At 42.1% G+C, this 17065-nt stretch overlaps 1 long non-coding RNA gene across 1 annotated transcript in view; it reads left to right on the top strand.

The window, feature by feature from the left end:
* Positions 1-17065, top strand: part of LOC117951834 — a 78454-nt gene that overhangs the window by 1390 nt on the left and 59999 nt on the right. The gene's annotated exons all lie outside the window — the stretch shown is intronic.

Below are 17065 nucleotides of genomic sequence, written 5' to 3'. Positions count from 1 at the left end.
GTGGTGAGGTCATAGTTAGCCTAACAGATAATACTAAATTACGATAGTATACATACAAATCTTCAACTATATACATTTTGTCAAATGAATATCCCTATTCTTGGCAGACGTTACCTTTTTTAGTTTTAAATAACCAGCTTAAATTTAACAGTGCAACTTAACAAATTCTTAGGTATATTATACCTGTCTCCACAGATCTATTGTGCTGATGACATCTTATATAATACAATTATGCTACATGTGAGTTCTGAATAGTGCTGGATATCTTTAAAAATGTTCGATACTTGTACCGACACCAATACCATGACTTCCCTGGTTCCTGAACAATACTATAACTTTCAGCTTCTACTCTGTGAGCCCGTCTTTGTGCGCAATGTAGAGTTTTTCCTGCGTGTCTCTACGACATATAACGTTGGACAGCCAATCTCCAACATCATTATATCTTGGTAGAAGCATGCTGCAGTGGCTCACCGACGCTGATGAGATTTACTCCTAACGTATTGAAAGTTGGAATTGAATGACGAGGTATTTTGGTATACTTGGTAATAAGGTGCCTAAAACGTAATCGGGTACCCAGCCCTGGTGCTGAATGCAGTCTGCAAGGCTAGCAACGAATTCATTACTTCGTGTATTCTTTGTCTATGCAGGGCACTTGAAGTTGTTTCCAAAGGCACTTGTGCTAAATTAGCGTGTAGTGGGGCCGCGTAACTCTTCTTTGCACCTGGCCCCTTGGCTTTCCACGCCAAAGCATTGTTCTATTGTAAGATGATAGTAAAGCTAAATTGAAGATCCTACACTTAAACCTAAGGCCATTGAAGATCTTTAATTGGCTCTTAGCGAGTCTTTTGCAATGTGAAATAATGCATGAGCTATACAGTGGCGCTACTACTGTATATGTTTTGGCACATGTGCGCAGCAGCCTATGGGATTACTGGTGTATGTAACTCACGCTGCTGTTGCCTGCCTGTCTGGAGTGATAACTTCATTATTCATGGTTGCGTGTAGACAGCAGTGCTTAATCTCTGAGTTGAATGGGGCAGCCTGTGACTCTGGAAGTAAACGCTTGTGCTCGGTCAGCCTTATCTGGCCCTTGTTAAGGAATGGAGGGGCACCAGTGAGTGGGAAGACTGCTGAGCTGTGCCTCAGGTTGGCAACAGCAGCTAAACGACCCGTCCCCTTGTGGCATTTGGGGCCAGTTTGAGGCCAGTAGCAATTAGCCAGACTGGACCAGGGAGCTGGGCCATATATTCTCTGTGGTGAAAGGGTCTGGGCAGGGGGTCTATTGGCGCTCAACAGGTGCAGTGGGAGGAAGGCGTCAGGAGTTTAGGGAATCGAAACCAGAGATGAGGCCAAACGGCAGCGTCTCTGGCTTCTGGGGTCAGATGCTCTCCTTCACCCCTGGAGGCTCCAAAGCACAGCGAGAGCCTCTTCCTGCCGTGACACTATATCTTTGTGAATGTAGGTGCATTAGTGCATATGTGCACGGTTATCTTTGTGCATGTACAGGCGTGTGTGTGTGTGTGTGTGTGTGTGGGGTGAATGTTTTATGAGCGTGTGACACTGGAGCGAGAAGATCAGGGGGGCATGTTTTGAATCGCGATAATAATCTGTCTTACTTTATCTAGCTCACACTTGCACAAAGAACACTTTTTTTGTTTAAACACACATATGTCCACTAGTATTATACAGTACTCCATGAGGAACTTTGATCACTCAGCCATAAGAGTGGCATTAAAAACCATGCTGCCATGATGTCTTTTGACATCATTTTGATGCCAAAAGTTGTAGCAGTGATTCCGCTTTGCAATTACACTTAAGAATACTCTTGACTATTCTGTACTGTAAACGGGACACACATGACTGGCCGTTGGAGGGAGGAAAAGCAGTGTTGCCAACCATGTCATGTTTTTTTTTTCTTGCTTCCTGGCTGTTCTGCTTGAACCCAGTAATTCTGGATACAGCCATTACAAATCCTGCTGTCTTGACTTGAGACCCCAGACAGGAGACAGGCTCTGCAACTTGGTTTCATTTAGCATTCCTCTGGGCTTTACGGGCAGGTGTTTAACATTACTGGCAGGATATTTATTGGCAACTTTAAAGGCAACTTTTTTTGCTTACCTCTCAATTAGGAACATACACATACTATGTGTGTACTTTAGATGCAAGAACAACTGTACATGCATGCAGAAATGCAAAAAAACACACAGGGTTGTTTCATACACGCAGCAATCTGAGATTGACAGTATAGCTGGAAAATGGAGCATATTCTCAGTCCTTTCCCAACACTGTTACACACTTTATGCCTTTCGAGGCACAGATCCACATCCTTAGAATCTACCCCTGACCCGTGACCATCTTTATCTCCCTGTATGCACCCCCTTCCCCTGCGCCCATTATGCCAGGTCAGTGTATGATGTGGGGTAGAAATAGGGTTGGAGGCGTGATGGGATGTGTAGCCTGTAATTACAGAAGCTTAGCAGGGCCAGTGGCTGTGATGTGGAATTCTCAAATCAAGGTGCAGCCTGAAGACTCAGCCAGCCCCGCTGCTGCCCTCTGCTATTTGATTGCTGGCAGCTGGTTGAGCCATGTCAAGTGGCAGGCTGGGAAATGTGAAATCCCAGATAAAGCACAGAGCCCTAAAAAGCCATGAAGCTCCAGTAATGAGGAAAGTGATGTGGTTTGGGCATGCTTAGGAGGCAGGTAGCAGCCAACGATAACTCTTTCTGTCTCTCTCTTCTTGGTGTGTCTGTATGTGGGAAAGAGAGGAGAGGTGAAGGTGTTTGTATATGTGACTTTGCAATCCTGGATTTAGAAGGATCCACCAACCTTCAACAATGCAGAACTGGTGGATAGGTCAGCACAGCTCTAGATAGACCCAACCTAAATCCTCAGAGGTCACCCTCGGACATAAATCACAACTTATAGTACATCCTGCCTCTGCTTCCCATATTCTCCTAGGCCAGTTCCTTTGAACATAATGTTAAAACCTCAGCAACTGTCCCTACTCAAGAGCAGCAGAATCATTCCTGATATCAACGGCGACAGTCCGATTTAGAACGATTCCGGAGCCGTTGTAGGAGTGAAACACATTCCTAGTTTTGTGGAGGCCATTATTCCTGCTTCTTAATCACCCCCTCGGCTTTTATAACCTCCCCAAGCCTAGTGTGTGGCTGGGGGGAACCACATGTGGGCAGAGACTAGAAAATAACCGCACTGCCTGGCACTCTTATCTAAGATAATCACCACTAACTAACTAAACTGTGGAATGAATTAGAAATTGACGTGAAAAAGTGTAACACAGTCAACCGATTAAACAAAATATGTAAACATAAGGTGATTAATAAATATAAAACAGAAGTGAGGATACCAGAAGGTACACAATTTGGTTTGGAGTTGTTGTGTTGTACTGGGTTATATTGTGTATGCTTAGTTTCTGTAACTTTCATTTTCGTATGAAAGAATATAATTTCATGTACAAAAGGGTAAGTGTAATAAGCTCAGGCTTAAGCCTACACCCATATAATTGTTTTACTTTTGTTGGTGGTAGTAAAAACAACAATGTTATTTTTTGTATGTTATCAGTGTATTGACTGTTGGCTGGAAAAAAAACAAAAACTAAACTGAACTCACAACACACAGGACACCAGCACATATATCATCCCTTTTTTAATATTTTAAATTAATAATATTTTTTTAATGTTCAGGGCTGCAACTAACGATTACTTGTCGATTCATCTGTCAATTATTGTCTCGATTAATTAGTTGTTTGATCTATAAAATGTCTAAAAAGGATGGAAAATGTCGATCAGTGTTTCCAAAAGCCCACGATGATGTTCTCACATGTCTTAAACATATTCAATTTACTGTCATAGAGGAGTGAAGAAACTAGAAAATATTCACAATTTAGAAGCTGGAATACTTTTTTCATGGATGTTCTTTGAAACATGTTATCATACAAATGTATTTTTTCTTTTTTTGTATTAAACCCAGCTTCCTAGCTAGTATTTTTGTCATTTTCAATAAATGCCATGAAAAGAACAAACCCGACAACAAATATATAGTTTCACTTTAAAAAAAAAAGGCTAAGAAATGTCTTAAAACAGTCAGTAGTTTTCAGGAGAAAACAGTAGAAAACTGAATATTTAATAGGGACAATTTTCAGCTAAAGATTAATACACATTTGGTGCACTTGTGAGGATTTACAGCAGCAGGATGATGCATCAGGGACTCAAAATAAACTACAATGTCCATGTTCAGCATAATCATGGAACATGTAATCCAGTGCAATGGTGTGGCACATTGATGTGTTTTTAAAGGTTTGCGGGCAACATTGGAGGTTTGTGGCACAGCAGAATAAGATACACAGACAATACTTGTTAGTGGGATCAATTCAATATTGTCTTTTATTCTTCTGATTTGTGGATAATAAGAAAAACATAAAATATCACATGGCGTTACCCAGTAAGATTTCTGTGATTTTTGTGCTGAAGCAGTGTAAATTTAGTTTGAATTGAAAAGCGGGTACTGAATTCCTCCTATAAAAAAGTCAGCCACCTTTGATAAAACGGTAACATAAAAGTAACATTAAAGTATGTGTTATCTTATCTTATTGGTCTGCGGATAGTGATGATAAGGGCAAGGCCCAATGCAACAGAGAGTTTAGGAGACTCAGAGTGTAAGACGGAGCAAAGTAGACCTCACTGCTTCCCTGCTGTCATCCATCACTCTCTCCTTACCTGCTCCCAGGTTTGCAGAGCTTTAGAGAAAATAGAGATTTGGGATTAGGCTGCACTGATTATTTTGTTGTTGAGCTCTTTTTCGTTCTGGATCTTCCACTTAGCTTACAGTCTATTTAATACAGCTATCCTCTAGCATGTACTTGACCATGCCATCGCTAATGATTTAGTTATAGTTAACTGAGACACCCGGTTTCTCAGACACCAAGCAGACCCAGTTCACTTTAATGGGTGACATGCTGTCACGCCTGGCTTGATAGCATAATTTAACCAGGTCACAGTCATGCATACTATTTAGCAGGGTGGGAATGGGGATGGGGGGCATATAGAAAGTCATTGCATGTTTACCCTGTGCCTGGTGACCCCCTGCCAGCAGGTACATCAATTATCACCTTTAAAGAATGTAGGACCCTTGTGTTAAATTCCCTTTGACCCCCCTGTTGGAGGAGGTCAGGAGGTGGGCGCTCTCCCCAGGGGGGTCCATGCAGTCAGTGGGTGCAGGGTGAGCACTGTGTGTGTTTATGTCTGTGTGGTGGTCCAGGGAGATTCCCTAGATCCTCCATCCTCAGACCTGCGACCAACCACCATGCCCTACAGACCCCCAACATGGTAAACAAGATTTGCATGGTGTGTTTACAATGTAAATGGGTTTCTAAAGGTCTTAATTTCTCCAAGGGACGCACCAGAGGTGGTCTGGGTGCATATACACAATACCCAGGTTTCATGTATGATAGACGGTTCTAGAAACTTTCTTAAACTCTTTCTCCTTTTAGTTTAAGTGTATTTTGTGAGAAAAAAAAATGTCTGCCTCAATGTTAAATTAAGGGTGCCTCAATAAATTAGCCCAACTGCTGGCACACTTTGAAGACCTCAGCATTTGTGATTTTAATGTGTTTGTTTGCCTCAAGCTGTTTTTAGTACACAAGTGTAAATCACAACTTTACAAGTCAGTGTAGTGCACCGTACAACGTGGCGGGTAATGTGCATGTGTGTGAGTGAGAGAGAATGAAAAAGAAAAAGAGAGAGTGAGGTTTAGACATAGATATTATGTCTGATGCGCTTTGCTTTAAAAGGTGAATTAGAGGGGAACATATGACATGTTTGGATGCAGGTATGTAGGCATTCCCGGACGCAAAAAAATCTATTTTTTTCTCTTACTATGTCCCATTTCAAATGCCTTTGTAAGTGTGAAGAAAGTCATTGGGGAAAAAGTATCATATGTGCTCTAGGGAGTGAAGGTACCATGGAAATTGATTGTGAATGGGATCACTTTTTCGGACCATGATTGATGCTCCGAGCTTATGCATTTTTATCTTCTCTTTCACAGGCTCTCTATCACAGTTTTCTGTAGGTTGTGGTGTGCTCTGTTATCAGTAGTTACCTCAGCAGCTGAGGTAAAATATCAAAATCACAAGCTTGTCTACTTCAGATGACAGTGTTGACATAATATATTGGTACGGTGCAGTTTTGTGTGTGATGTATTGCTAGAGGTGCAGTAGTTGTAGTTTCTGTGTTTTAATAGCTTCAAAGTCAGCGGGAAAAGTAATTGTCTGTCTGAAATGTCTCTTGATTTTAACCATACCCTCTGACCAGCAACTGTGCTCTGTCCTGAGTCGTTTGCTTTAAGCTGTGCATTGATTAACTCCTCCTTGAAGGCAGCCACCCTTTACACGTTGTGACAAACCAAAGTATCCCTGCAGTGTCATCAGATCACCTCGCCACTTCCAATTAGCGGCCATCTCTTACCCTTTTTTTGCCATGTGGACAGGACGGAAAAGCTGCAGCAAAACAGAGCAGCGGCCGAGCCCTGTCCCAAAGATCCAACACTCTCATAATTTATTTATCCCCGCGCATGCAGACAAAACAACACACACCCATCCTGTACCAGGACCAACAGCTGCCAGCTGGAAGAGGGTATGGCAAGGTTGGGGTGGGGCGGGTTAAGGTGGAACAAGGGAGGCCAACACACACTCTCACACACAAGGCACAATCAGCACATAATCTGCACCGTCTTGTCATAGGACCCCCATTAAGATCCCCATTAGCTGACGCCTAGACGACCAACTAGTCTTCCTGGGGTCCAAAACAACATTCAGTGTTGTCAATGTTGTCATGGCAACGTAATTTTCTTCTCCAGAGGAGCTGTTCTTCTGTTTAAAATTGCACTGTAAGGCTAGTGGTAGTTGGAAGTCAAGGGGGGGGGGGGGAGAGAGGGGCAGGGGGGCGGGGTGCTCTTGAATGTACTCTGATAAGGAATTCTTTAAGCAGAAAGCTATAATATACTGAACTTGACAAAGCCTTTTGATCTCTGTTTGTATGCTAATGAATCTGGTATGCATTGCAAAGACACTCCTGGCCTTTGTTTATTTAGATATGTGCAGCCTTTATCCTTTAGACATTATTTTATCATTTGCAATACTCTCATTCCAAAGAGAATTGCAGTTCCAGGGTTTCTTTTTGCCTATGTTGTGTGTGCAGGGGCAGCCACAGACAAACTCCTAACTGTAGTTTTTTTTTGGCTATTTGATAGCCTTACTGTAAGTAAGCCCCTCTGGTTGTGCAGTTTTCTGTCTCCCTTAACACACTCTGCCGCAGCACTCATCCTTAAGCAACACACTCATTCCCACGTGCTTTCGCATGACTACACAAATGCACAAGCAGGACTTCAGCCTTGACTGGCTCACGCACACAAAACACGCTCGCTTACTCACTCAGGAATTATCGTGGTAGTAAAACTAGAGAGGAAGAGTGAAGGAGACAAAGAGAGAGGAAGAGGGACTGAGACGGGGGAAGCAGAGGGAGGGAAAAGGAGAGCAATTGCCCCAACAGAAGTATTTCATCCCCAAGCGGTTTTTAAACACTGCCATGTCCGTGACCCAGTCATGAGGACAAGCCATTGTTCTCTCCTGTGGCTTCTGTAGGAAGGCCAATGTAAGACATGAAAGTTGCAGTAGTTACTCATTTAAATTGAAACCATACATTTGTGTATGTAAGTCTGTTCTACACATACCGTATGCACTGATACAAGTAAAATGAGAGGTTTGTTTTGTTGAAGTGTGCAATTTTACTGTGTTATTTTGAGTGGCGCAGCAGCATACTCATGTTGTCCTTTGAAGGATGTGACAGACGTGTTCTGGAGTGTGTTGTTCTTCTGCTCTCACTGCTTTCTCTCTCAGTATGTACTTCCTCTACTCTGGCTGTGTGTATATGTGTGTGTGTGTCCATGTGCCTTCTCTGGTCCGGTGCTTTGGCACAAAAAGGAAGACCACGCCGCCCCATTCATTGTTTTGCTTCTTGTAGGAAACTAGCAGCAAATTGTGGCTCAATGAGGCGTTGCTGTTTTGTATAGTCTGATAAAGTGCAAACGAAACTGTCTGGGCTGCACTGGCCTGCTGCAGTGTTTTCTATTGTAGTTGTGAATGTAGGTCTGTGTAATGCTTGGTTAGTGTTGAACATTAGGTGATGGGGGGGGGGCTGTTGGGGGTAGGGACCATTCACACAGTTTTAAGATGTCACCCAGTGTTTGGAGCTGCTGTCCACTGTGGATAATTGTAATGAGGGTTGATTAGAGCCTTGCTTAAGACTGGAGGAGAGTTTTCTGTCTGGCTTGCTTTCAAAGGTTTTAAAATCCCAATATTGTAGAGCTCTCAGACAGCGCCAACATGACACACTTGTCAAAGTGATCAGAGCAGGGCATATGTGTGTGGGTGTATTGATCTTCATGCGGGAAATAGACCAGTTTTTATTTTCAATGCATTCATCCAACACCTGCAGGAACCACTTTCATTGGAAATCAAAAGGGTGACTCACTTAATATGCAATAATTTCATGAAGATTTTCTACTCCTAGATTGGGAGCAAGGCAAGATGGAAGCAAACAGCTACTTGAACGTGACCTTAAGAGTTTATTTGATCAAGGAGTGAGACATTTCCAAGCAGTGAAGTAAGGAAATATTATTAAATAGTGTGGACGTTTAAAGTATAATGCTGTGTATTGGATTACACATTCATGTATACTTCTACTTAAACTAATTCCATTTTCAGAGTTCTTCAATGTCTTGATTTAACATTTTTCAACACAACTGTGATCAGGTTCATTGAGTCAAGCGAAACAAACACATGGCTTGGGAGATATTCAAAGAAGGAGGTTCTTGGGTGTGCCATGGCCCTTGTCTAAAGCGGTTATGGGGCCAACATGGGCGTTCTGCTCTCCAGAGGCTGTTGGGGTAATTATCTGCCAGGGTGCACGTGTGGGAGTGTGTGTCAGAGTGGCCGTGTCCCTGTGCTCACGTTTGTAAAGTGCACATGAGATTCTAGGGCTGAATTTTTCCAAGCAACCCATACTCCATCCTGATGCTGTGGCCCCAAACAGATTGAAATGCATATGCACTCAGCCCTATATACTTCTTCACGCTTGTGTGATCTGTATATGCTCCCCAAACACACACAGAGACATGCACACACATTCACTCTTTAAGTCCATCTTGTCCTTACACCCCAGAGTTGAGAGAGGGGATCTGGGAGTTTAAGAGGAGGAGCGTGGCTGGGGGATGAAGCTGAGGAGCCATCTTTGACATGGGGCCCAACGGTACAAAGCCCCATTCCCTGCTCCTCCATGTGGAAAATGGCAGGAGAGCAAGAGGAGGAGGGGAATGGGCCAAAAAAAGTGGAGGAAAGAGGTGGAGGGAGTGAGGGAGCGACAATTAGTGGAATCTGCTAATCACCAGGGAAACACTCATTTAATTGACATGTGAAATTTGAATTTGTCTGACAAGTCGATAGGCCGTAAGATAATGGACCAGTCGTCTAAGGTCTGCTTGGTGGCAGCCAAGGAGGGTAAGCGACAGCTGAGGGCTGAGGCCCAGTTCTTTGTTACAAGTAGCAGTGTTGTTGGGCAAGAAGGTTGTCCACAAGGAGATTATAAACCATTATGCTTTTGACCTTTTTGGATAAGTAACTCCACGGCTGCCATTAAACGCAACACACAGCAAAATCACACTATAGCGAGGGTTGTGTGTACGTGTTTGTATGTGTGTGTTTATTTTCAGCAGAAGGCAGAGTGAGTGAACAAGTATTTTTTTACCACAATAAACCTGACCCTGGTAATCCCAATGGCTTGGAAGGGACAAAACACAAAAGGAGGTTGGCAGAGAAAGAAACTCTAGTCTGTCCATTCCTGCTTTACCAGAAATCAATAAGCTATTTAAGGTCATCATAAAGCAGCATCACTCCAGCTGCTACAACAGTAGAAAACATATAAAATGTCACTCCCGTCTCAAGAAATGGCATGGAAAAGACACTAATATTTACTAACATCTCATGTAAAGGATATTACAAAAAGACACTAACATTTACTAACATCTCATGTAAAGGATATTACAAAAAACATAATCTTAAACTTCACTGGCAATATGGCACTGTGGTTTGGCACTGATGTTCAGGCCACCACTTTGCTTAAACTACAGCTCAAGAGCCAAAGTAGGAAAGGTGCAAGCCATTCCCGTTTCAATGTTTTAAATCTATTTCAAGTGACAGAACAGCAAAAGGAATACAGTATTTTTTTTGAGAAAAGGCCCTTTAAGTTATGACCCCCATCCTACTTTAGGAAATACCAATTAATAAATCAATCAACTCACAACAGCGATTTATCAGTTTCTCCGGTACCTAATAAGTTAAGAGCCACCAAATCACATATAAAATGTTTAATCAGTTAAAAAACATTTTAGAAACCTAGTATTTTCTCAAAACACATCACAACCCCCCTCCACCTATACCACGGTTGGTGCATTCCCCTAGGAACACCTCTGTCACTACCCGATTTGAGTCTAGTGCAGATGTGAGTTGTGCATGCTCAGATTTAAATGGTTTATGGCATAGTGTGTCATATTGAAATTTGTGAAATCTATAAAATTATAAACTTTTGTCATTAGAAACAATAACAGAAGATGGTAATCATTTCAGAACGTTTAGGGTTTCCTAGCTTAGTTATCTAAGATTGTTTGATTGCTAACGTTAGCTCAAAACGCCATTCAACTGACAGCCTTTGTTGTGTTTGATGCTAACTTGTAGCCAGCAGTGAACAAACTTCGGCATGTAGGTCCATTTGTATTGTATTGACATTACAGAAGTCAATTGTTAGGATCATAGGCTACTTGTTGAAACGTGACGCATGCCGAACTCACATCTGCACTCAACTCACATTGGGTAGTGACAACCTCCATAAAAGGAGTCCAAAGAGGCTGGACCTGGTTTGGCACTTCCTGGTTCTGAAAGAGCATGTACAAGTGCTGCCTAAAGGAGAGGTAAGAAACTCAAAAATGCATATTAATTAAAGATGTTAAAATATCCCAGATGTGTTGGATGTTTCCTGTTAAAGAAACAAATGTGCAAACATGTCCACAACAAACAGGGCTCACACTATTGTCAGGAAGCCTCAAACAGTCAATACCCATTAGCAAATAGCACGCTGCTAGCTGTGGCCACCATTTATACTGGTAATAGCCCCAACACACCCATACTCTCAATTATCTTTTAAACAAACAACAAGAATTGCCAAACTTATTTGGAATACCAAAAGTTAAAATGTCCACCCTGCATACAGACCTACTTCCCAGTTAAACCATAAACACAGCCTCCTGTGCAATAAAGGATTGTTATCCGCACTTTGTGAGTGCTTTTGAATTTCCCTCAATACGAAAGTGTTTTAAATGGGCTTGCTAAACTGCAGTCTTGATTACAACCAGTCTGATCCGTCTTGCTTTGTGAAACTGCCACAGCAAAGTGGCTTTATTTCCAAATCTCAGCAATTACTTTGACAAATCCAAAGTTACCCTAACTGATATAAAGGCCAAAGCCATACAAATGGGACCCAAGCTGTAAAATAATCCCTTTAAGGTGAAACTAACTATAAATGTTTGTCTTTAACCCTTACAGACACAGATTGTCTCCCTGCGGCACGTATAGTTCTGGATAGCATCAAACCAGCCCTCTGTACCACAGGTGAGTCCTTTCTGCACTGTTAACCAACCACATCATGGACAAATGATTCAAGTTTTCCACATTTTGTCATGGACACACTCAGTCACCATCACAAACACTGCTCATTTGCCTATTCTGCAACACACTGTACATCTCTTCATGTTTGGGACATTTGAATGACCTCCGCATCACTACGACTTACTTCTCAAATGTACTTGTGTGTTTTTGATCTATCACTCCGCTAACACACAGTTCCATTGTCAGAGGTGACTTTGTAGAAGTGGCAGACAGTCAGAGGAGACTCAGGATACTTCCAAGTCTTTTCAGCCAGTGTAATCCTCTTCCTTTATCTCTCTGGCTGATCTGGGCCAAAGCTCTCTGTGTGAGAATGATTCAATGACTGCCTGCTTTTTTCTTTTGCTCTCAGTAACGTTTTCTCTCCCTTGCTCGCTGTCTCTCTGTGCTCTTTAAGTGTTCAGTTCCTCTGTTTTGCGGGTGGCCAACAATGATTGCGGATATGATTCTCCTGTTTTCTGATAGAAGATCATCTCTTTCACACACGCACACACACATACACACAGATGCCACCTTGCAGGCAACTTGGATTATGTCCAAGAACCACAGCTGGATTGATGTGTGTGCATGTGTGTTCACTATAGATATGCGTGTGTTTCCGCGGTGGGTTGGGGGGTGGGCTGCATCTGGGGCATCTGATTGGCCCCACTGGCATTGGAGCCAGGCGAGAGCCTGATTGGATACATGTATGGGGACTAGCGTACATGTTTCTGTGTGCCATGTACCTTTGCCCACCACAGCACTGGTCAATAGCTCCACATATTGAATGCATTGCAGATTAGAGCCCATGAAACTGTGAACACAAATGTGTGTGTGTGTTTCTGTGTTTCTGTGTGCAAGTTTGTGTCTACACAGTTCATCTGTGCACAGCATTTTTATCTTTTATGAACAAATTTTGCACTGTCTGCGTTCACTGAAGTGATCACAAAATGCATTTGCCTCTCCCAGACTAATCATTAGTACGGCAGATTTGACTCTGCATCCCAGATTGATATAGTAGCTACCCACTGTTAGACGATTAAGACTCTTCTTCAATACATATTCCAACAATCAAAATGTATTAAAATCCTATTACTTATGTTAAAGGACAATTACTACAAGATTTGTTGCAGAGTTTGTGAGCTCATATAGCACAAAGCTAGCCATTCCAACTTAAATTTTCACCATCATGTGTACAATTAGATGACACGAGATTCAATCATGCAGGATTTCAGTCAGATTGAAATCTGGAAAGGATCAAGGATTACAAGGTAACTTCAGCTTTGTTCCAAACTGCGAATGTTTTGATAAAACCTAACCCATGTTTGCAGTTGTCATGGCTCCTTTGACTGAATAATATATCAAAGTGCAGGAATATTTCATGCTTTTACCAAATTAAATTCTATTTTACCCTTGTCACATCAAAGAAATTTTCTAGAGGTTTTCTACATCTACATTTAAAAGACCAAAGTGTTTGGGGAATTGTTCAGGTCTCAATGTCAAAAGGTCAAAGAAGTACATTAAACATTATAATTTTAGGTTTTTGAGCTTAGCCTTTCGTGTAACATGACTTAAATCCTCTGATTGTAGTTTCAAAATTCGTAAAAAAGGTCAGTTTAGCTGTTGAGTCTCTAAAACAATTTCCCCCCAGACTCTCTTGGGTGGGAATAAGGGTGAGATGGAGGATTGGGTTGCAGAAGGTATTCATTGAAAATGCCCCCCATGTTAAATAGGTGATTATGGCCCTGGTCTACGTGGTTGATTCCAAATCACGACCTTCAAAAAAATTTGGCTTCATCCTTGACAGTAGGACAAAGTCTCCCTCAAAGGAAAAAGCTAAAATTGAGTCACTTTAAATTACCTTTTTAACCTGACGACAGATGAGGATAAAAAAGAAGTAAAAATGAAAGCAGAGAGAGGAATAGTTTAGTGGGGAAAGTAAAAATAGCACAGAGGGGAGAGAAAAAAAAGGAAACGTGAAGAGTGCTGAACACAGTAGCTTACTCTCCTCTCTGTGACAGGCTGGCCTATTAGAGGTCCTCACTCTGTCATTACACTTGTCAACACCATCCGCTGTAATTGATGCAAGTGCAGGGCTAAACCACCAAGGCTTACAATACACACGTGCATTGAAAAATAAACACAATGTCACAATACACGCTCACATACTTCCCATATGGACACGTAGAAACAGAATAGCAGACACGCATACATATTCACACAAAAATGGTCGCGCCATCAGCGCGGCTACTCCTGCCACACTTTAGGACACACACACACACATGCGCAGCACTGCTTATTGAAAACATGGCAGTACTGTCAACCCCAGACGGCCCTTCTCTGCCCACCTGTCAAAAAAAGAGAATTCACCTGGCTTGTATCTCAATCTTCTTTGGCGCTTAGCTTAGCTTAGACCAACCATCTGGCTCAGCAGCTCTGTCTCCCTCCCTTTTTACTAACTCTCACTCTCTCTAAGTCTTTTTAAAGCATGTCAGCAGTTACCCGGCACATCGGTCTTAGTAATGCTGCTAACGTGGCTAAGTGTCCCTGGGCCTCTTAGTTGGTGGTGCTGTCTTTCTTTATGTGTTTGTGTGTGCGCTTCACAGATGGCAACGGGAGGGTTGGGAGTTGGAGGGGGTGATGGAGAGAGCTGTCTGAGGCTCCGGCAGCTCTCGTGTCTCTGAGGCAAGGCGGTCTGTTTGCGGGCATCTGCACTGGCAGCCCCCCCACTATGCCTCCCCTTTTATCCCATCCACCGCCGCCACCTTACCATCCAGCACCGCAGCTTGGCAACAACCCACAGTGCGGAGCAGTCCCTCAAAGATAATTTACCCTTGACCTCAGATGTGTCACTTCACCGCCAATCTTGTTGCCCCAGCGGATACTTATTTTTGATAAATGATTGGGGTAAATTATGCATTGGGATACATATTGGGAGAAGAGCAGGCTGTGAATGAGGCTAAATGTTTCTCATGGAGGAGTGTGTGTGTGTGTGTTTAGAATCAGCGTATTTGTGTATGCTTCCATGAATGCTCATGTGCTGTGTTGTGTTACCTGTTTGTTAGAGAGTGATAGTCTTTGATTCAGAGCTGGTCCCAGGGTTTGTGTTGGACTGTGAAACTTTGATGATTGGAGGAATTGTATCTTTAGTGTATCCTGTAAGATTGCTTCGGTCTTTCTGCTGCTGGTTTATTGATCACAGTGCAGCCAGTTGCAACGTTATATTTAACGACACAACTCCCCGCTGTAGGCTATTTATAGTTTGAATTCAACAAGTATGCTAGAGCTCACTAGACAGTTCTTTGAAATGTTGTGCAAGAGTGACCATTTTATCTTCAGGTGGCACTAGCTCAAAGACAGATATCTGAGTAGATTATAACATACTGAGCACCATGAAGCACACATACATCCCCACACACAGTAATTTATGCAACCATTCTCTTTGAATAACAGTTGTGATTGGCTTAATCCCTGCAGCGCCGCAGCGTAGGGGCCGGCAAGAGTTGACACATCTGTTCCTGAGAAATTCATGGAGGTTTGTGCACTGGAGGTGTTGGTATGCACTGATTAGCAAAAGGCTGTCTTTACCCAACCACCCGGTTTCCTACTGGGCTTCCATAAACTGTTTACTAAGGAGTCTGTTGCCATGGTTCCAATCAGTCTTTTTTTTTTTTTTACCACACAGCTTTATTTATTCCTCAAAAAAGCACATGCCTTCTGCATCAACCAACTGTTGTTCCTCTCAGACCAATTGTTCTAAATCATGTATATACTGAATTTCATTAATCTGCAGGATAAGGGGCTTGGATGATGATTTGAGCCTGATTGGATGAGCTTTGGAGAGACTCTTTACAAGCTGACACCTTTGGCTCATGGGTGGTTTTGAAACAGAGGCTTTGATGAGAGAAAGAGATCACTATCATAATGACCTAATGACAGCGTTTTGTACAGCGTGTGCGTCGGGGTTCTAGTTAGAAACACATGCTTGCCATACTTTTTGATCTCGCTTGAAAAGGCCTTTTTTCTTTATAAAAAATGCAGGCTAGATACAATAAAAGTGAGATAAGAATTGATGCTTTTATATTACCAAAATTGTCTTTGCATTGATCCTGCATGGCTTTTATCTTTAATCCTTTCAATTTACATCCTCTCTCTGTGTCCTTCTTCTTATTTTATCTGCTTTAATAATGAGGAAAAAGTCTTAGATCTGACAAAGTTAGAGCCTGAAGCACCATGAAGCCGCTCCCGGAGGTCAGGTCATACCTGAGGAGTGGACTGATGCTCACTGTGTAAAGGTCAGGGATTTGTCTTCCTATAGGTTGTAGGCTGCATCTTTGGTGTTTAATAGTCTTGTAAGCTGTTTATTTCAACCCTTTGCACCTCGCTTAACAGGAAGCCTTATCATTCAATTGGATTACCGCTAATTAAACACTACACATGTGTAGAGTCAACAGATAGAGGTGTCATGTACCCTCCTCCCCGGCCTTTGTCATTCCTCTCTACAGGAGCGAAGTTACAGTTGTACTTTGACTTGTTCATTTAACTTAAAATATTCTTCTCTAGTATTAGGGATTTGTAAACATTTACCCCCACTTTTTCTTAAAATCTCCATGGTAGGGAGATCATATCTTAATCTCTCTTATTTTTCTGTTTTATGACCAATTTCTACACAAATTGGGGAGCAGTGTGGTTAAGGAACAAGATACAAAATGTTTTTTTTTAGCCATGCAGAACTTAACTTGAACAAAGTGTTTCCAATGTAGCAACGACAGGAAATTGTGTTAAAGAGTTAACTCAACATTTTGGGAAAAATGCTTATTTGCTTTCTTGCATAGAGTTGAATGAGAGGGTCCTGGCTACCTTGCGATGATGTGAGAAGAGAGTCACTTCGCCCAGCGGTTGGTTGCAAAGAACTAGTTATGTCACACAACTCAAACCACAACTAGTTGTTTTTATGTCTCTGTTTGTGTACAGATTTTAAAAACGTTTTAATTATTGAGATTTAGAGGTGCTGCATATTTTGTAACTTGAGTAAGTTGCTTCCAGTCTTAATGCTATGGTTATTTTGTTGACTCCCAATTTAGCTTAATTTAGAGTGATGTTGAGCTCTTGAATGATAGCTGATTGATGGTTTGATAGATTATTCTATTTTTTACTCCTCCTGACCTTTTAAAGCAGCCACTTTCATGCTGCGTTCCATTCACTTCGGAAGTTGGAAACCGGAACTGGGAATGACGTCATTCCCGAGATGATTGCGTTCCAGTACAACAAGTTGGACTCTTTGCAATTAGCCATTGT

Source organism: Etheostoma cragini, chromosome 10 (genome assembly GCF_013103735.1).
Source record: "Etheostoma cragini isolate CJK2018 chromosome 10, CSU_Ecrag_1.0, whole genome shotgun sequence".
Lineage (NCBI taxonomy): Eukaryota > Metazoa > Chordata > Actinopteri > Perciformes > Percidae > Etheostoma > Etheostoma cragini.
The sequence above is the reverse complement of the archived record's forward strand: the minus strand, read 5'-3'. Positions and strand labels throughout refer to the sequence as shown.